The sequence below is a fragment of the Aythya ferina genome, assembly GCF_964211825.1.
Source record: "Aythya ferina genome assembly, chromosome: 19".
NCBI classification, from domain to species: domain Eukaryota; kingdom Metazoa; phylum Chordata; class Aves; order Anseriformes; family Anatidae; genus Aythya; species Aythya ferina.
In genome coordinates this window covers 8,364,346-8,385,289 of record NC_140309.1, presented here as the reverse complement: position 1 = coordinate 8,385,289, position 20,944 = coordinate 8,364,346, and the positions used below count along the sequence as shown (strand labels likewise).

General features: G+C 46.4%; 1 long non-coding RNA gene across 5 annotated transcripts; it reads left to right on the top strand.

Annotated features, from left to right (window-relative positions):
- The first annotated feature begins 766 nt into the window (after window positions 1–766).
- Window positions 767–20,749, top strand: LOC311421420. 5 transcript variants are annotated; one of them, XR_014684859.1, is made up of 8 exons: window positions 767–1,198; window positions 1,325–1,416; window positions 11,340–11,558; window positions 11,668–12,290; window positions 14,941–15,028; window positions 17,819–17,941; window positions 19,256–19,331; window positions 20,352–20,579. It is a non-coding gene; the product is annotated as an uncharacterized lncRNA (long non-coding RNA). The 5 variants fall into 5 exon arrangements; XR_014684858.1 differs by having other exon boundaries at window positions 767–1,416; window positions 14,941–18,632; window positions 20,352–20,749; XR_014684860.1 differs by having other exon boundaries at window positions 767–1,416; window positions 14,941–20,264; window positions 20,352–20,482.
- The last annotated feature ends 195 nt before the right edge of the window (window positions 20,750–20,944 follow it).

The following is a 20,944-nucleotide window of genomic DNA, read 5'->3' as shown; positions in this document are numbered from 1 at the left end:
CTCCGCGCTGCCCGCAGCCAGCGGCCCCCGCCCGCCCCTCTCGCGAGACTTCGCCGCCCTCCTCCTCCTCCTCCTCCTCCTTCTGCTTCGTCCCCCCCCCCTCTCCTTCTGTGGGAGTGGAGGGAGGGAAGGGGGCGAGGAGGGGTTGGAGGGGGGGGTGAGGGGGTGAGGGAGAGGTTTGGGGTAAAGGGGGGTGATGGGGGCGTGAGGTGAGGTGGAGGGGGGGGCTGGTGGGGAGGGGGCTGAGGAAGAGGAGGGGGCTGAGGAAGAGGAGGGGGCTGAGGAAGAGGGGAGGTGAGGAAGAGGGGAGGTGAGGAAGAGGAGGGGAGGTGAGGAAGAGGGGAGGTGAGGAAGAGGAGGGGAGGTGAGGAAGAGGGGAGGTGAGGAAGAGGAGGGGGCTGAGGAAGAGGGGAGGTGAGGAAGAGGAGGGGGCTGAGGAAGAGGAGGGGGCTGAGGAAGAGGAGGGGGCTGAGGAAGAGGGGAGCTGAGGAAGAGGAGGGGAGCTGAGGAAGAGGAGGGGAGCTGAGGAAGAGGAGGGGAGCTGAGGAAGAGGAGGGGAGCTGAGGAATGGGAAGGTGGGCGAAGGGGTCTAGGGGGTGTGAGGGAAATGGGGGGTGCTTGAGGGGTGTGAGGGAAATGAGGGGGATGAGGGGGAGGCTGAGAGGGGTCTGCTTTAGGGTAGGGGAGCTGAGGGTGTAACGGCACCGTGGGGCTGCAGGAGCCAAGGGGAAACTGAGGAAGGGTTTTGAGGAAGGAGGTGTGGAGAGAAAGAGGGATTAGGGATGGGGAAGGTGGGGACTGGGGGCAGGTGAGGGGGTGAAGACCTCATCCCTGGAGGTCTTTAAAAGATGTTTAGATGTAGAGCTTAGTGATGTGGTTTAGTGGAGGACTGTTAGTGTTAGGCCAGAGGTTGGACTCGATGATCTTGAGGTCTCTTCCAACCTAGAAATTCTGTGAAGAAGAATTGTGAGACCCAACAGGGCTGTGCTGGAGCAGCTCAGCCACCAGCAGTACCCCTGAGGGCCTGCTGGTGCAGGGGTCTGCAGCGCCCCTGGCCTGAGCACAGCAGCGTGTTTCAGGCCGCCTGCCCCAACTGTCTCTGGCTTAGTGCCAGAAGAGGGGAAAAAAATATCTCACAGAGCGAGCACATGGCCTCCTGAGCAGTAGTCTTGGCTCTCAGCGGTGGGTTTTGAACTTGGTAGGTTGTTGAACCTCTGCGTGCTTTGGTATCTCCGTCTACGAGCTAGAGATAACAGTTGGCTTCGTGCAGGGATTAATTATCGTGTCTTGTAGTCACATATTTGTTTATTTGTTTTTACCATAGATTACAGCTGGAGGAATTCTAAACAATCCAAGTCTCCTTGTCATGGTGTTTAAGTGCATTGTGCTCCTGTCTGAACAGAGGAAATCGCTGAGGTCAGTCGCCCTTGTGTTTATAGTTGCTTTCCCTTTCAGAAGCATGGGGGCAAAGAATCATCAAAATAACAACTTATACTGATGTCCGGATAATAAATCGATAGAAATAATTACGTAAGGGACAAAGCTTGGAAGAGGTGTTCTTGCAGGTGTTGCTTTCACTCTTAAATTCAGGATTATACACAAAGTAAGTGTTGTCAGGTTATAAGGTGCCCTGCAAACACTTAAGAGTTTTGAGGTGTCCCCAGTATAAAACAACACAATTCTGTAAGCCCCTATATTACTGATACTACTAAAACCAAGCAAACATCTTTCCTATTTTTCCTATAAATAAAGAGGTATTTTGTACCGTAAGAAGGCTTTGTATCCAGCAGATGTTGAAGATGGTACTGGAGACTATTAATCTAAACTTCACATTTATTTCCAAACAAGCAGACAGAACTACTGGGGATTATTTAACCTGGGGTAGAGGAAACCTAAGGAATGTTGAGAACAGAGGTTGACTGTAATAGTTGTGGACCACATCTAGTGTTTTGCAAACGTGTCACATAGTGGTCTAATACTTTGCCTTTTCAAATCCCAGTAGGAAAAGTAAGACAAATGTGGATCACTTCAAACATATGTTGTTGTAAGTATTGGGAAAGGCAAACTAAAGGTTTATCTGATTATCTCAACCTTGAAGTTGGCAGCTATGACAGGAAACTTGGTTTCATTCATCTGCCAAAGATATTTGTAGCATATCGTTTGACAAGTTAAAAGGCATTTTTGTAATGGCACAAAAATAAAACCATCCACTTTCTGAAACTACAGTTTCTGTCTTTTAAAAATAATATGGTTTTGGATGCATGCTTCTGGGGAAGTTAAGGGCCTACGAGGAAAGGTAAATATTTGTATTTGCAAATGTTGGAACAATAGTATTTAACACAAATCTGTTCAGCATGGCCTATAAACATATTTTTTTTGTACTTGTTTTGTCACATTAGTGGGTATCGTTTACTTTTTGCAGGTGGGAGAACTAAATGGAGCAGAAAGAGGGAGTGATATGCCTGCCCATGGGGTCATAAGGTGGAATTAAGGATCAGGTTCTTCCAAATCTTGGTCTTGTACTTCTTCCTGCAGACAAGTTGCCTTTAAAGCTCGTGAATTATGAGAGTAAAAGCTTCAGTTAGTGAGGTACGTAGAGCTAACCCGGCAAAACACCAGCAGAGAGTCTAGGCCTCAGCTCTTTGTATTACACACATAAAAAGATAAAATCTCTGGGTAAAAAGCTGTAGAGTCTAATGGTGGCTGCTGAAAAACATGAGTAATGCTTCACTATTAATTGTCAAGTAGTTTATTTAAAATGCTAGATATACATTTGATAAGTCTTCAGTGACTGCTTCAAAAGTAAACAGTATCAGCTGTGGACCACCCGTTTAGAAAAAGTCAACTGAAATTGTTAAAGAACAGGCACTATAAAAATTACAATGTTTATTGTTGCTAGCTGAACTAGACATATTTAACATGGTTTTCTAGGCCTGTTGTAGTAGGTATGACTTGGTTGCTTTTCCTGCTGACTGTAGTAGGCTTCTAGGAAGCTTAAATTGCTTTAGCATAGTTTGCTAGCCTATTAATGCAAATCTAGCTGATTTAAAGAAAAACTAAACAACATCACGTATGTCTGCATCTGGGATTTGCAGCAGTTTATCTATCAGATAGCAATACACAAAGTTAATTCCGTCTGAAGGAGGTGCCAGAACATCAATAAATAAAAATTACAAATTGCCTAACGGTTCAGCTGACAGGCAGAACTGGTTTCCGTGTGGTGTTCCCAATGTTCTGCAGCAGAGCTGGGCTGGGGGTAGACCCTTACGACGTTCCCCTTGTAGACAGGACCTTTAAGAGCATGCATCAGCACTACATAATACTGTAGGAGAGGAAGTAGAGAACAATGCTGTGTCCAACGGAAGCTGTGGCAAGAATTTATTCAAGGCGCATTGTAATTACTCAAGCTGGGAATTTGGCCAGGACATTGGGGTTAACACCCCTACTTCTTCAGAAGTGTCATAGTTTATTTTTTTTAATGACTTTAAGTGATGAGAAGCTTGGCTTTCTGTCTCAGCAGAATGACAACACCTCTAGCAGTATAAACTTCTTACAACACGAAGGCGCTGGTGCAGTAGTAACTCAGTGGAGTGATGGGGCCTACTTCAGTAATCATTGCTATATAAATACTATCAGTAGATAAGGAACGATAAGAGTGTGATTAGGGCAGTTTCAGCCACTGTAATCACGGGCATACCTTCCTTAGTCTTCAGTCCACACGCTGCTTTAGTCTGACCTTTTTTTAAGCAAACAAATATAAATTGCAGAATAAATCATGGAACCTGAATTAATGAAATTTAGTTATTAATTATAATTGTGGTTATGAACTGCATTTGTCACTGCTTCTGTTCTAGGGAACTTGTCAAGTAAGTGAATGTAATTGATCAATTTTTTTTTAGATTCTTTCAAGAAGCTATTACGAATCTATTATATACTGATTTAGAAACCAACTTTCACCTTGTTCTCTGCTTGTAAAGATAAGTGGTTGTGTGTTTTAGTGTGTTGCTCGTTATGAAATGCACAAGTGAGGGATTGTTTTGCTTTTACTAGCTCATGAAACATGACATCATTCCTATAGCGTAGTTTAGGCCATTATTATGGGTTACGAGGTTATACAGGAAAAACATGTTCTGGAGGAAGGTTGGTCAAAAAGAAGCGAGGTAGTCTTACAGATTGTTACGATCCGGTTTTGTATCACCGGGTTAAATAGCTCAGTACATTCACTGGGATGAAGATACCATGTCAGGCAGTATCCTTCTGACAGTTTGTTAGGCCATAATGACAAAAATGAGGCAATACTGACACTATTACATAACCCCATTTGTATTACACAAAAACAATACTGCTTCACTCTTCTCCTGCTTTCTGTTAGACAAACAGAATTGTTCTCTGCTGTGCATTTATCCCTGTCCCGTGAGTCAAGGGAGTTGAGGTGTCCATTAAGAAGTGGGGAAACAGAGGCACAAGTACTTACTACTGTCACAGGGGAAATCAATCTCAGGCATAAACAGAATCTCAGCCTGGTGACTGTCCCACTCTACCCTCTGGGCAGCCAGGCAAAAGTGGAAAAGTGGCTTGCTTGCAGTGTGACTCAGCAGCTCTTCCTTCCTCAGCAATTGGCAAACTGGGCAACTACAAATAATTGCCAGTATGTCGTTTGCACCTGTGTCAGGTTACCAAGAAACTCCAGGTAGGCATGTCTTCTGTTGGGGAAGGGTTCTGGATGGACCTTTGCAATGATTTAGTTTCAGGACTTATAAAATGTGATCAGGACTCTGGCTAAAACTGGGAGACAGTTTTTCTGAAAGTTAATTGTATAACAGGAGGATTTGATTTGCCCAAATAACATTAAGTTTGGTCACTTTGGCCTGTTCCACACAGTGCCCCCACAGGAAAAAGTGAGAATTGCTTTGAGTTAAAGGCACACATTCAATTTCTGTAGCCAGCTGATGACCCAGCATTGTTGGCTGTGTCCACATCTCTTTACCATGTACAGGGTGAGGCCTTTTATCTTCTGAGAAGCACTGATATGCTTGTGCTTCTCTGTATCATGTACCTGTGTGCTGTGTTGGTGGGTGCCTATAATTGCCCTGTTTTGAAACACTCATGCTAGGAAGTACTTCCAGAATACCAGTACAGCTTTACTGTGATTGACAGAGCCCACGAGATGCGTTGCACTTGAATAAATCTGATCAGATGCTTAAAGATAAGTAGGGTTTTGGGGCATGTCTTAAACGCAGTTGAAGGTAATAATATTCCTGTCTCACTTTTAAAAGCAAAATCAAAATGTTTTGGTCCAAAGACTTTTTAATGGCTGTAAAAAATAAAAAAAAAAAAAAAAAGTATAAGGAGAGTCTGTTCAGGTCCTTTTCCCAACAGCAAGGCTGGAAGGCGTGTTACTCTGGGGTTATTTCAAGGTGGCTGGGATGGGCTGTAAGCCTCACTACTATGGAGTCCTTGACCTTGAAGAGTGATTGAATGCAGCAGCACAGGAGGAGATTCTGTCCTGTTTCTGGTTTGGATGGATATGAAGAGGCCTTTGGCAGAGAAGGGTGAAAGGTGACTAATAATGTGAAACTAGGAAGAAACTCATTATAGTTACGCAATCTACAGGTGGTTGTCTTTCCCTGTAAAAAGACATCTTGTGTTAGTTGTCCTACTGGCAGCTGCTGCTCATGCTGTCCTCTGAAGAGAAGTGTTTAACAATTCTTTCCTTTAGGTGGGAAGTTTTAAGTTAGCATCATAGCAATGAGACCATAGCACCGCATTATTTCTTTCTTCTCCCTCTACAATGTCTTCTAGATTTAGTTTGCCCTTTATGTTAGGGCAAATCCTACACTGGGCTTTGTGCTGGAGCGGCTGCTGTACAGGCAGGCATGTACACCCCCTGACCCTGGTACAGGGCAGTATCCTCCAGAAGAGCAGCTTGCTGGAGGTGATTTAAACTGCTGGAGCAAGTGTGTGTGGAGCTTTCCCAGGAGAACCCTTACATTCCTAATTAGCATGCCTGTTTTTCCAGTGAACTGCATTGAATGGCTCCCCCATTGACCCGATCTGGACCTTGATCTTCCATTTTACAAGTAAAACAACAAATTAGGTGTTGCAGTAAAGGTACTCCCAGGAACTGATTCTCCTCTCCTCATCATCTGTACAACAGTTGCAAAAATACGGCCCTGTACCTCCCCAATTCTGCATTCACTCATCTCCGAGATACCGTGTTTCAGTCTGAAATAAGATTCTAGACCAGAAAAAGGGTTAGACTGCATACAGATTAACAAATCTGTTGCTAGTATCTCTGGCTACTGCAGCATGACTCACCCATCAGTGCTTGTCAGTGTCTGGTGTGACCTCATTGAAAGCTTCAACATCTTATATGTGAAGGTAGGTTGTAATCCAGTGTGGGAATCCTAAAGAGGTGGAGAGACTGTGGAAATGCATACATCACGAACATTCTCCTTAGAAATCAGATCTGCCCTCACCAGAAATTACCATTAAAAACCTTGCATATTCCTGAGGATCTTTAAATGTGAAGGCTGCCTTTCCTGTGCCTCTATTAAAAAGCACCTGTAACTGCTCAAGACAGCAATAGAAATTAGTGCTGATGGGGAAATGTAAGGGTAGATAGGACAGGGAGGAGATGCTCCTTTATTTGCAAGGGTGAGCTGATGGTTCCTTTTTGTTTGCTGTGGCTTCTACTAACTCCTTTTTTTTTTTCTGTGTCAGTACTTAGGGTTTCCAGCAGGCTGGTTGAGGAGACAGGTGAGAAAATAGCAAGAGGGCGTATAATAAAGGGAGAATGAGTGAATTAGCTTGTGGCACCCTATACTTGTAGCCTAGATAGGTAGTGCAGCGATGAGACAAAAAGTGGGAGGCAGCAGAAGTTTAGAAGTCAGATGGTTCTCTTCAGCTGGTGCTTGCTGAGTAAACACGGAGCTTGTGCTCAGTGGCTGTGCCTCCTTCCCAGGGGCTGTTACACACTAGCAGATACTAGCAATGCTCCTCAGTCTACACCGAGCCAGCTGCTGGCATTTGGATTGCGGAACCCACATCTCGTCACAGACACAGCAGAAGCTATCGTCCTCTTGCCTGCTGCAAAGGGGACTTTCGGTCTCTAAAAGCACAAGGCTGATGCTGTCCCACAGCTCTGCTGCCACCTGAGCATCTGGCTAAAAGTGAAGTCCCTGGTCCAGTTGTTGTCCTTCATGCACATAAGTTCCTGATTTGCTGTGGATGGTTTCTGTTTGTGGCAAAGTTCTCTGTGCCAGCCGGGTGCTTTATCCATATGCAGCAAGAGTTGTTGCCTCCTGGCCTCCCAGTCCCACTGTCCTCAGTGCTGCTGCTCCCCACAGGATCTGGTGAGGAACCCAGAGCCTGGCACCCTGTGAGAGAGCAAGAATCGTACAGAAAGATCTCTGCTTCAGTGGGTCACCATGTAATCTCCTAGTTATTGTGATGGCAGCTTCTTATGTAGCATTTACTTAGGAAAGTAAAGCGTGTCCATGCTTTGGCAGGTCAGAAAGATGCTCTGTTTTAAAGCTGTGCTGTCCTGGCAACGCTGAGGGATCTTCCACTTCAAAAGTGCCATGGAGCTGCTTTGTCACAAACTGGTAAATAACTTCAGAAAACACCGTGTCCTTTGCTGTGCTGTGGGATAGACCCTGGCACTTGTCTGCATGTAGTTCTGCAGATCAGCTCTTTCCATCCAGGCTGTTACCAGCATGTTTGTTCTCTTACCCTTTGCCTCAGGTGGATGGTGGTATTATTTCTGCATTCCTTAAATTTCTTTCTTGAGACTGGGAACATGGATTCTCTTGGCAAAGATTGTGTTCTGGGAGGATTTGTTTCACGTTCTGGTACTTCTTTAAGGAAGGAGTAGAAGGACTTGGAGTTGATGCATGCATGGGATTTGTAGGGAAGAAATCAGCAACCTTATGCCTTTGGACCTGTGATTCCTTACCACCAGGATCAGGCAGGTACTACAGCTGCCTGCCCAGCTGCTTTGTGATTCTAGAGTGAAATAAGTTGATGTCTCTGCCCACTTCCTAGTACCAAGATGCGCGTGCACTGCAAAATACAGCTAGTTCTAGAAATGAATCTATTTGCTGTTCTTTACACAGAGGCCAAGGGCTGAATGATGTTTTGAGGCTGAACATTCCTTCCCTGGATGATCCGATGGACACGCAGCATGATTTACTTGTGGGCAGGAGATGGAGAGCCCGTAGCAATGTTGTCCATGCTGCATGCACCCACGGGCGTGTTGGTTTAACTGATTGGTTCAGTATTTGATGTTCTATTGCTTGATTCACTTATTGATTACTTTTTCTTTTTTCTTGGACGACGTTTCTTCCACATATTAAAGCATACCCAGGGTTCCAGTAGCCTCCTGTTCTTCCCTCAAGCTCAAACCTCGTTGCTGCTCCCTGCGTGCAGTTGGAAATGGGCAGGCACCATTTGTGGCTGCCTGAATATCCTGAGTCACAGATTACCAGCTGGCATCCGTGCTGCAGTTTCATTTCTTCCTTTACGACTGCACTCCCTAGAGGAGGCTTGAACAATTGCAGTTGTCAGCTAGAGCGCATTGTGTGCTCCTGCCTGAGTCGCACAATTGGTGGACAACCTCTGACTACGTCTGTGGGGTGAGCCGCCTGTGATTTGTTACTGTATGTCTGGTGTTTCCATGCCAGAAAATGGAACAGGTGTAGCAATGTTCTAAATGCGTTTGCATTTTATTTACCAGCCAAATACCTGCGTTGCGAAGATGGCAATCTGATGTCTTCATTAAATAATTGCTGGAGACAGGTGATGATTCTGGTAACGCTCTAAAAGGAAGATAAATTGCGTGCAAATGAATGAAGTATTAAGGACGTAGACAGGTGATGAAAGGCAAACTGGTAACTCCCTACCCTGGCACAGCTCTGCTAGCAGTAACACGGGCACACCGTGCAGGTTATTGGTTCTGTGTCACGCTGTGTTTGTTATCCTGCCTGTGCAGCGTCCCAGAGCAAGGCTGCTGAAGCTCAGCAGGGAAAGAATGCAACATGTAAGTGTGTTATTCCATCTCACACCAGTGTTTTCACTAGGTAATGCTTACTGCTAGTCTTGTGCATAGCTCTGGGGGCAGCTGAAACACGGAACACTTCACTGAGCCCTCTGATCCAACAGGCCTTGACATATTGTTGCTGGACACATCTGTGTCTGAACTGAGCTGCAGCTCCGTTGTGTCCTGAAAAAAATAACAATATATTAAACTTTATTATTCTGTCTGCTCCTTTGCCACATATTGACCAAAAAGTCAATTTCTTACTAAACTAGTTCTAATTTACATGCCATAAAATTTTATTAGTTAATGGTCAGCTGATAGGAGCAGGCTGTGGGTTGCGGTGTGAGAACAGAACTCCTGAGGAGAGTCTAGAAGACAGGGAGGGGGAATGCAAGATGGACCTTGAAGTCTGAGTTGAGGGCGTTCTGGTTCCTCTTCACCACTACATGATGGGCTTGCACCAAGCTGAACAGTGATATTAACAGTCCTGCATCTATCTGGAGTGTCCTGGGAAGACACATACCGCAGCTGAAGACAGCAGCAGTCCGAAGAGGGGTTTTCTGGGGAGGGATGGCTGTCAGCTGTTTAATAACTTGTGTATATGGTTACTCACTTGCTCCTCCTTTGTACGTCTGACTCACCCATCCCTGTCTGAACACAGCAGTTCAATATTCTCTTTTATCTCCCTTCATTTACCTCACACTTCCCATCCTTCAAGCTTCCTTTTGTATCTAGGGATTTAATTCTGTTAAATCCAGTTGCTTTGGCCTCTGTTCTTGCCTGTGCTTTGCACCTGCCACGTAGCCCCAGCAAACTTGGCAAGCAAGCCTTAGGCACTGGAGAGAAAACAACTGTCTGGACCAGGCACCTCCTGCCTGGTGTCCTGGATGTGCCACGAGCTCCCCGGCACCGTCTGCGGTCAGAACAGCGTGTTGCTGCATGAGTGGTTCCTCCCTGGCCTCCCTTCTGCCCCCACAGAATTACACGCACCCAACTTCTCAGCAGCCACCAGCCTAATGTTTATTGATCTCTCGCAGAGGTCTGATGCAAAAGATGGATAAAATCTCGTCGGGTGCCTTTGCGGGCTCCTAATTGCACCGTTCGCCTCCTGGTGAGTAAGGCAAATGGGAGCGAGGGAGCCCGCAGAATGAAGAGCACCTTCTGCAGACCTGCAGGCAGTGCAGGCTGGAGGACAACGACGTGAAGAACCTGCAGAGCCTCTGGTACCCAGGAATATGTGTAGCTCGTTTCTAAAATGATTAGAAATAAAACCTTGGTGTAGATTCTTACAGCACGGGAAGGGCAGAGAGGCCGTAGTGCGGAGTCACGCACCGCTCTGGTTCGCAGTCAGAGCCCCGTTGCCCTAGGCAGGCTCAGAGCCTGTCGGCGTCCTGCAGCTTACGGCACAGGGATGTGACCAAAATAGCTCCACAACTTTACAATGCCACTAAAAATAGCTTGCGGGTCAGCTCCTTTCTTAAAGGTAGTGATGACACAGGAGTAGCTCTGGCTGCTGTTCCGTGCAGGTAGAGCTGGGTAAAGCAAGGGGAAGAGCAGCAGTTAATTACTAAGCAGCCCTGAGGAAAGAGAGGAGCTGAGCAGTGGGAGAGGGCCCAGGGGTGCACCAAGAGAAGGCCAAGAGGATCGAAGGTGTGGGCACACCCTGTGGCACTGGCTAAGATAGTGTGCTAATGCGTAACTTCTCCCTTGGGTTTTATTCCCCTGATGTTTAAGAGGCTGTCTGCCCCTTTCTGTCCCAGTGCCCGTGTCAGGATGTGTCACTGGACTGGCAAGCTGGCCAAGAGCAGTGTGTTCCTTGCCTCAATTTCAGACTGCGAGCACATCAGCCCATGGCATCACCTCTGGCAGGTGGCGGATCAGAGTCCGTAGCCACGGCAGCATCAAGTGTGCTTTGCTGTAGCTGTTCAGCCAGAGTTGGTGTCTCTCACAGTGCTATTTGTGTGTGGGGAAAGCCGGATGGCCCTTAGGCCTAAAGGGATTTCAATATTTGTTCTGGGGCCAAAAAAAAAGCTGTTTTGTGGGGCTAAACTACTCGTTTTTGTAAAGCACTCTGTTTTACTGAAGGAGCAGAGCTGCTCGCCGTGATCCTCAGAGGTTTGATCTCTGTGTGTGCCAGGTCTGGCCGTGGAGGGAAGCCTCAGGTTTGGCATTGAGGTGCCTGATCTGACCTGTTACAGGAACCTAATGTAGGTTACGGGAGGCTCGCCGTGCCTTCAGCCTGCGCTGTGGAGGGAAGCGTGCTGCAGCAGGCTGGGCTAGAATTTCCTTTGTGCTGCAGGTTTCATGCCTGGTGATTTTTACCGTGCCGAAAAAGGAGGAAGGAGGTGACAGAACTGTGAAAAATCGAGGCCGGGTCATTCCTGCCAGACGAGGACAGAGTCCTGCAGCCAGTCAGATGTGCCGGACCGCGCCTGCTGCTGCTGCTACCAGGAAGCTGGAGAGAAATGCGACTGAACGGTAGCAGTGCGCATGTGCCTCTGGAGAAAGGAGGCTATCTGTAAGCTCTTGCAATGCTTTTCTCTGCCCAGCAACATCCTTGCTGCTTTTTCTTACGTTCTGCTTAAGCAGCTGTTCTGCATTTATGATCTGATCTTGCCTTCATACAGGGCTGTCTTCGCACTGAGCCGCTGTCATTGCAGCAGCAGCTATGCGAGATGGAGGACAGGTCCTCGGATTTGCTTCGAGTAAGCTTGATAAACAAGGCAAAAGCACAATAGTTACTGCTCTCAGATTAGTGAGAGACAGAAAGTAAGCTGCCAATAAAAAAAGGCAGCTCTGCATCCCGAGGTGTGTGCTTCTAGTGCGTTTTGAAGCTACAGGCCGTGTTGATTGCAGGCTGTACTTAGAACAGGTTACGGGTAAAATCAATTCAATACAACTCGTGACTTGTGTCTAGCCAGTTCACCTTGGCACCAGCAGTGTACAGAAGCTTCCACAAATGTAACTGTGATCCTGAATGCTAACCAGTTAATTAATGTCAAGCAGAAGGCCTGGAGAAAGAAGTCCCAACTTTTTTTTTTAAGCCCATCTAACTAGTTCAGGACTGTTCCTCATTAATCTACTTGAAATTTCACACAGGCCTGTGAAATTGGAGCAAGCAATCCATATTTTATGCCAGAGGATATGTTTATGCTCTACTCTAACAGCTCTTGAAAGCAGGTATTTGCTACGGAGATGCTGGAGCCATCTGAACCATCACAGCAGTGACGTTTCAGATAATGGATGTTGGGTAAGTTTGTTCTTGGTGTCTGAGGTGAGACAAAGCAGCAAAAAAAAAAAAGCCCCTCCTGTATTTCTTTCCTGATTTTTGTCATTGTATTACAACAGTACTGTTTTGCCTGTACAGTGTGTTTACTGCAGGCCTGGTGAGGGATACTTACAGAGCCCCTCTCATCTGCTAGCTAGCCAAAAACAACAGAAAAGCCTGCTACAGGATTGCTGTGGCTGTAATTTGCAGTGTGCTACACGGTGCCCTGCATTCACCACCCATCTAGGTATTAAACAAGTCCCCGTGCCTCCAGGGGTAAAATGTTTTCCAGTGACACGTGAGTGCTTTGCTTGGCAGCCTGGTCTGGCACGTCACAGTTCTGATGGGCTTCTCCCAGGCTTTGCAGTGTGGAGCTAATACATCAAATACAGGTACAGCGTGCACGCAAAGGGAGTGGGAGGCTGTGCTGGCTTTTTTTTTTTTTTCAGTGCTGTTTTGGGCTGTGGCCTCAATTTATGCCCTGTGGATCTGTAGAAGTGGTGGTCTGGTTGCAGTTTTCTATAGCTGTGTTCCCACCTCTGCATCGGCTTTGAAGGTTTATAGCTTTTTAAAATGAAACAAGCTAATAAAAAGGGAGCACAAGATGGAAGCCAGAGTCCTCTAAGTGATTAATTTAAAAACAAAGACTGCTTCCTCATGATGATAAGCTACTTGCTACGTGTGTGGCATGACCTAATAGCTCCATAACCTCTTAGTTCACCTGTCCTGGGGGGACCTTCTCGCTCCTTCCCAAGCCTCTGCGCAGCTGCCACCTCCTAGCAGGTGCCATTTGCAAGCCAAACAGGCTGCTCCTGATTTCAGCTGCCTTGTTTTTATGGCAGCTCTTTGCTCTCCCTACATTAGAAAATGCATTTGTGATAGGGAGAGAGGCACAAAAGCTGTGCTTTTGGTCACACTTCGGCCAGGTGACACAGCTGGGTCTGCTGCCTCTGCCCGGCTTGGAATCTCTCCTGAATTAGGGAGGCTGGGGTAAGGCACATGGTAATGCCCAGTATGATGAACCTGCTAGGGGACACTGGTTGGGTAAGTGGTATTTTATATCAAAACCAGTTTGAATTGGGAGTTGAGGTTGTGGATGCTTGGTATAGCATGTGATCTCTTGCCTCATGCCTAACAGATACTGAAATATATCGTCCTTTGTCTTGCTGCCCCAATATCTGGGCTCATCAGGACATTTCCAGCGTCGCTTCCAGCACACCCAGCTCTGCAGTGACTGCGTGTTGCACTCTACATTCTTCTACTCCAGCACTAGGTGTCCCCAAGGCGCATGAAGGACTTTGTTTTTTTTCAGTGTAATCTAAGGGCATGAACTCAAACAAGGAACTTCTCGAAATCAGGTTCCAGCTGACAGAAAAATGCTGAGGGGGTATTCAGAGGTCTTCACCCTAACTCGCTCTCCTAGGCAGAGCTCCTCAGGAGCTGGCGTTGGGCTCCGCCGTGAAGATTTATTTTCACTTGCTTAGGAACACGAGAGAGCAGTGGAGAGAGAACTTGTGTTGCCAGCTTGTTTCTGCATCGTTGTGGGAGCTGAAGCACCTCACCTTCCCGGTCATTATCCAGACCTTTAGCACAGTCATTTCCAAGCGCTCGCTGCAGTACAGCTCTCACCACAGTCTGCTGCTCCTTACCTTCAGCCAGAGTTGCTCCCTGGCCTGCCCTGCCCAGCTTGCAAATGTGGCTCGTCAGCCTCTGCTTCTTTGCAAATGAGTTGCGTAGGTACTGGGAGGAGGAGGCAGCGGAGCAGCCTGCCCATCCCGTCCAGTCCCAAAGGCTGCTCGCTGCTTTCTGAAGTCCTTTGCCACATGAAAAGTGTGGGCATCAAACTTTTGTTTCCCTAAATGCTCAGCCTTTTGCAAACGGGTCATTTCCCGGGGGGGAGAAGACAAGCTGTTGACGTGGTGGGCAGTCAGCTTGTCACTTGGATCAGATCCAGAGCTGATTAGCTTGGGCACAGCGGCGTGCTAACGCAGGCAGAACGCACCCAGCCCAGCTCCCAGCTAGGTGGCAGGGATCTCCCCATGCTGCTCCCCGCTGTCCCCATGCAGCGTGAGCTTGGGTCCCTGTCCTCGCCTGTGCTGGCATGCCTGCAGCAAACCACAATCTGCACCCAGCGCTGCTCGCCTGCATCTTGATGTGTGGAAAACCCTCCTAATGCAAACAGTGATTTTTGCCTGTCTGCACTGAGTCAGCTCTGCTGAAGGCAGGAATCGAACTAACCCCAGCCAGCGAAGGCTACGGGTGAGGAGCATGTCCTGTGGTACATAGCAGGGCATTTTAAAGAAACTTGACTACATCCCAGGCATGCACAGAAGTGGGCAATGCTGCGTTAAGCAAGAGAGCCTCCCCAGAAGTCATTCATCTCTCCTCAGATGTAGCCCCGTCACTGTAAGCACTGGGGGTTTTCTTCTCCTGTCCGCAATTACCAGCTAGCAGCTGAGAGTCGAAAGGAATCTGGGCTATCTTTAGGAAACAAGTACCTACTCCTTGCCTCCTCCCAGGAAACAAGGTCCTTCGTTACAGCCTGTGGTGGCAAGGGGCTCGCAGATAAGGAAGGGCAGGAAACCTGCCAGGCTCCACATTAGCAAGTCTAATTTTTTTTTTTTTTCCATAGTCTTAGCCCTGTGAGTCAGCATTTCGAGAGCTTGGACACGTTTATAGCAGCAGTCGGTGAGATGGTACCAGGTGTGTGAGGTGTGGAGGTACGTGTGTGTCTAAAATGAGCAACCTTTTGCCCAAATGCAATCAAGGAAGTTACCGGTTGTATTTCTGAAATGGGACTAACGGGAAGCACGTACTGGGTAGGGACCCTGAATGGTAATTGCAGAGGAGTCATCTGTTACGGTAAGGAGTTTCCTAGTGAGTAAGGGAATCAGAACCTCATAAAGAAGGTTTGCTTAATATATTGTGTTGTCTCAGTTCACTTAAGAAAAAGACTGGAGGAAAAAAAAAAAAGATTATATCCCAGTTTAGTGGGATAAAAATAGCACTTCCCCCCTCAAGTGGTTATAGACTCGTTTTACTCTGGCTTGTCTAGTCTGGAAGGAAAACCCCCAAAATTGTACAGGTAACAGACCAAGTGCTGATGTTTCTCTTCAGGGCCCAAACCTGTACTGGAATAAGGAAGGTGAGCCATGGGGGGACCTTGTGTTGCTGCAGGCTGAGCTCTGTGCATGCGAGCTTGCTGCCCATGGCTGGCTGGTCAGCCTGTCTGAATCTCATGGTAAAGGGAGGAAATGTCAAAAACAGTATGGATTATTTTAGATCTGCAACCTCAGTTCTGCAAAGGTATTTATTTTGAAAATTCTAGTTTCCATAGCAATGTAGTGCTGTTCTCTCTCATCTCTCTTCTATTACTCCAACCTCAGCAGCCATTAGATACATTATCAGTGAAGCAAACCTTAGCATTTTTTATCTTTAGGATGACTTTATATATGTTGGTTCCTTAGTGAATCAGAGCCAGTTAGTCAAGGATTGACTCACATCCTTTCCTGGGGCTGACATGAGGTCTATTGCAGTCTAAAGATGATAACGAAGAATATTACTAATTGGACTTGGTATGTGAAGTCCTAGGCTACTTTTCAGTAGAGTGGGGGTCCTACATCTAGCATTCTGGTTCAACTCCAGATGTGTAAATTCTGTTATGTCTTTAGATTTTACTTAGGGTTCACCATAGCTTCATTAGGAAATAATAATATTATTTAATGCGTATAATAAATGAACTATTGGGAGTGTTGTTTTGTTCTGCTGCCATTTGCCACCCCAGAGGTGACTTCTGGGTGCAGTTCCCCATCCTGTTGTTACCGGAGTCAGTACTCGTGGCTCATTCACTCTCCTCTCTCAGTAAGTAGCAAAAAGAAGCCATTTCTTTACAAAACCATACAAGCTCTTCATTTCCTGGTGCATCTTGTCTTCCTGGTCAAGGAACTACTAGTTTTGCCAGAATACTTACACGGGCTGGAATGTACCAGACTCAACCCTGCAGCAATGATGGCATGCAAAAAGCAAAGAAGTGGATGATTTATTCTGATGGTATAGTTTGCCTTTTAAGGAGAGAGTTGAGGGAGTACTTTTGCCTATATGAACCGCATCTCCACCTGGGGAGCTGTGCCAGAAAAACTGTTCTACAAACCCTTTGCTGTGTACGGTAGCCTCGTCCTGTAATTCAGTCCTCACAAGTAGGTAAGGAGTGAAGTAAAGGAAATTGGCTGGGAGAACAAGTGTGGCGCTGCGGACCAGATTCCGAGATAAGGAAATAGGGCAAAAGATGATGAGGTGAGAGTAGCCTTTAACTCTGTCCTGTGCAGTGTTGTCACACAGTAACCCAAACACCTGTCTTCTCTAAATTGGAGCATAGACCCATTAAGTAGAGGATGCAAGAAAATGCTTTCTCTGTGGAAAATACTAATGGGCATCTGCTGTGCAGTGACCATGGCTTGCCTTGCAAGTCGTTACTCCTCTCTGCTGCCTCCTGTTTTCCTCCCTGCCTAGGTAGAGCTACCAGCTGTCTTGTTCGTGTTCAGTTCATCAGGTCTTCTGAGTAGATGGCTTTATAATGAGTAAATACTGCCCCCCGCTTCTTTTGAGCTCTCCGGGTGCTAGATACCTGGCAGAAATCTCCTCTTAAATCATAAGGGGTAGACTCTCACTTGTGCCTGGGAGAGTAATAGATAATAATCCTTCTAAAAGCTCAATTTTAGATGTTAATATTTACTTTTAGCTGAATTATGCCCATCCTTTGAGAATACTAATAATGCCTTGCTCTTCACAATGTTGCGTGTCGGTGAATTCTCTCTATATTTTATGCAAGGCTTTAAAAGGTAGCTGCTTATCTTTTAATTTGCTGTTTTTTTCCCCCTTCATGTTCCCGTGTTCCAATAATTTGAGATAAGGTGAACAAAAGTTCTCAAACTGCTATCTCTCGGCTACGTCTTCTGTAATACCTTCACTGTGGGCTTTTTGATTCACTTCCTCAGAGGTGAATGGTCCTGGGCTTTTTAATTTTCCTTCTGACAAGGGCTCTTCTCAGTCCCTAATCTTGTAGTCAACCATTGTTGCCCTGTATCACACAATGAAACAGCAATTGTAGTAATAACTCAAATAATAACCCGTCCAGATTCAGTGTTCTGCCAGTGCCAGGCATTTTTAGGTTGGAGTCCAAACACAGGTATTTAGGTCTCTGGGTGCCAGATGCTTATGTACCCCATGAGTATTTTTAAAAAAAAAAACTGTCCCTGTTTCGAAATAAGTGCTCGGTATCCAAAAGCAGTGAGAATGAAATATGAATGACTAGCACCCTTGTGACTGTTGTGTTGTATAACAAGATAAAAAGCGCTTGGAATTTGTGGATTGAGCTTTTTCCGTTTGTCTTCCAGAGGTCAAAGTCTACCGCGAGCAGTGACTGACACAATCCCCAGCCGAAGTCAGGCAGGGCCTCCTGTGCTCTCAGGTCCCAGAAGAGCAACCTGCTGACCACAGCACGCTTTTTGCAGGAGCACCTTGGGAAGCTCGTGCTGATTTCTGTGGTCCCTGTGACGATCCTAGGGTGTAGGAGGAGATCCAGAACTGTCTGAAACCCCAGAACCAGGATTCTTGGAAATCCAGGACAAGTAATGGTGAGAGGCCTGGCTGAGGCTGACCACTAGCCTGCTTCTTGTGCTCCCTTTATACGTGTCCGGGAAGCAGCCTCCAGTTTCTACGATTGCACTCTAGTAAACAATTTTTCATGCAGATATGGGCAGCAGATGTTACTCATGCCTGTGTGAACACTTCAATGTGTTTACAACAGGGGACATTCCTCAGATCCAGCCCTATTAAACAATGGATGTAGCCACCAGAATGAAGTCCCACTGGTTAAAGCCCTTCTGTTGCAGCTTGCTCCAAACACTTTGAAGGGTGGTCACACCATCCTCGGGCGCTCGAGGGGATTGACTCAACAAATATGAGCAAAATAAAATTAGCTGGCTGAAGCGGCTGCAGCCCCAGCTGTGTCCCCGCTGCCCCATTCCCAGAAGGGGTCATCCCTGCTGCAGGGCTGGCTCTGCAAGGCAGCTCCGAAGTCTCTGGAGCTGCAGCCCATTCTTAAGGGCATTAATGTTTGTCTGGCTCCCCAGCGAAACAGGCCAGGAAGTTTAACCAGAAGAAAAATGTACACTTCTTCATCTGAGGAATTCTGTTTGTTTAATTTCTCAGATGGCCTCACCCAGGATCAGAGAAGCTCCAGTGCTGCTTCGAGGGCAGGGCAGAGGCAGGCAGGCAGAGGGAGGGATGACCTTTCCTTCTGGGAGCAGCTAGCCATTACATGAGGTTTGCTGTCTCACAAAATTATGCCCTATGGATATTTTGGGTGCTGGGCTGCCTTAATTTTCCTGAAAGATTAACAGTGTGTGCTTATGGCATTTGTAAGTTGTGTTGTTGTTGTTTTTTTTTTCTTTCATTTTAAATCTACTTCAGCATGTGTTATTATGTAGAAATGTGTAAATTATTAGGGATAGGAAAGATAAGTGTCCACAGTGTCCATTCCCACAATTCTGCTAAGGACTAAATGTTTTTTTTGTTGTTGCCTTTTAAGACCTCGAAGCCACAGCTTGCTATCAAACTGCCTCTAGAGGGTGAAGCCTTTAAAGAGACTGTATATAAATAATATACACAGTAAAGTACAAAAATGGAGTCAAGGAAAGGCCCTCCCTACCTGGATGCAATTGTCAATGGCAGTGTTCTGAGCTCGGTGAGGACAGCCATACCCCTGGTCAAGCAGAAGCTGCAAGGAGCACTGTCCATCCATGATCCATCCTAAATAACCTCTACTTCTAGATCTGAGTCTTCCTCCAGCATTTAAATATCAGCTGGTGACTTGTGACCATATTGTACTGATTGAAATGGTATTGTTATAAACATAACTGGAACTATCTTCTCTTTTACTTTGTTAGGTTGGGTGTATTAGAATATAGGGCTCTTGGCAAGTTTGGATCCTTGCTAGAAATAAAAACGTTATGGCAAAAAAAGGTAGGTAAATGCTGAACTTGCTTTGTATAAGAGTCCTTCTCGGTATCCATGCATACAGTAATTTTGACGTTTCCCAGTTTTGAGCTTTAAACAGGAGACAGACACAAGAATCTCTTCATGGATTAATTTCATAGTTTCAAGGTTTCAACTCACCCTAAACATTTAATGGAAATTAAATGCAGTGCCTTAAAGAGGGTTGCCTGTGAGAGGAAATCATTTATTCTTAGGAAATCATTGGAGTAGCTTTTAAGCTTAACTGCGTCTTCATATGAATTCAAAAATCACCTCAGGTCTCTCCAGGAAAACTTTCTCATGAGCTCTGTAGCAGTTGATTCACTCCTTGCTGCCTTCATTTTGCAGCTTTAAATGGCAGGCTGTCTGAAAAGCCATACACTTCAAAGCTTTATAAAATAGCCTTCTGAGTTGGAGCTAGAAATTATGCTGGCTCTGCCCAGCGTTGTGCCTGGATGTGGGAATGCTTGGCAGTGGGTGTGGAATTCCAAGGCAAATTACCTCTTTCCTTCACAAGAGACCCTGCTGACTTGCCAAACTCAGCGGCAAGGAGGGAAACTGCTGCAGATGAGGAAGCGTGGAAGTCTCCTGTTTCTTTTCCACGGCTCCAGAGAACACATCCCACCCAGCTGCTGAATGTCAGCACGCATTATATAGCTGGTGCAGTGCTGCGCTAGTGAGGGCAGGGTGCTTGGTGTCACTCGGAACAAAGTCAGCTTGAAAGGAGAGCATGAAATAGCCCGACAATGAGAAATTTGTGCCTGCCCTTAATAGAAAGCGCAGCGTCTGAGGACTACGTGTCCCAGCATGGCACGCAGACGTCAGGGCACGGAGCAGTGCTGCATGCTGGAACTTGTAGTGCATGAAAAGACATCTCGGCACTAAGCAGGGTGTGCAGGGTGCCCCTGCTTCCTTTGCCAGGTGTGTTATGGGGCTTGGTGGGCCCCAGGCTACATTATCTTGTGTTTTTTTTTTTTTTTTAAATCTGTTTTTCTTTTTTTTTTCCAGCTTTAGAGGGTTAATGTAAAACTGACAACACAGCGCTTCTAAGAAACAGAAGAGTTGCTTCACCTTTCATGTACGTGCAACCCGCTGCCCTTTGTATTTAGATTTCTGCTGTCTGTGTGTGTGCAGCTGATTTGTCCGTAATTGTTTGCTTTCTCCGGAGTCTTTTGAAGCCTGTCTTCGAGCCAGTTCCCTATATTAAAAATAAATTCTTCCAAGCCACCAATAAAATGTCAGCTGTGATTAAAGCCTGACTCCTCGGTTCGAGAGTTGTCTCCTCAGCGCCGTGAGGTCGCTCTGAGTCAGCGGCTGCCAGCACCGTTACTCCGGGGAGCAGGGGCAGAGCCTCCAGTTCGCAGTCATCCTTTAAACGCTTTCACTGCGCCTTAAATTGCTTTGCAGTGTGCTGGAAGAAATGCAAACTGTAGGGCCTCTTGGGCACAGAACTCCTCTTTCAGGCACCTCCAACCTTGAAAAGGAGCCCTCGGTGTTAATGCAGAAGTTGGATTTGTGGTAGGGATGGTTTTACTTTGTATATGTTAAAGAACGGGGAGGGGGAAGCTGTGCTGGAGGCATATGCTTTCGACCATATTCTG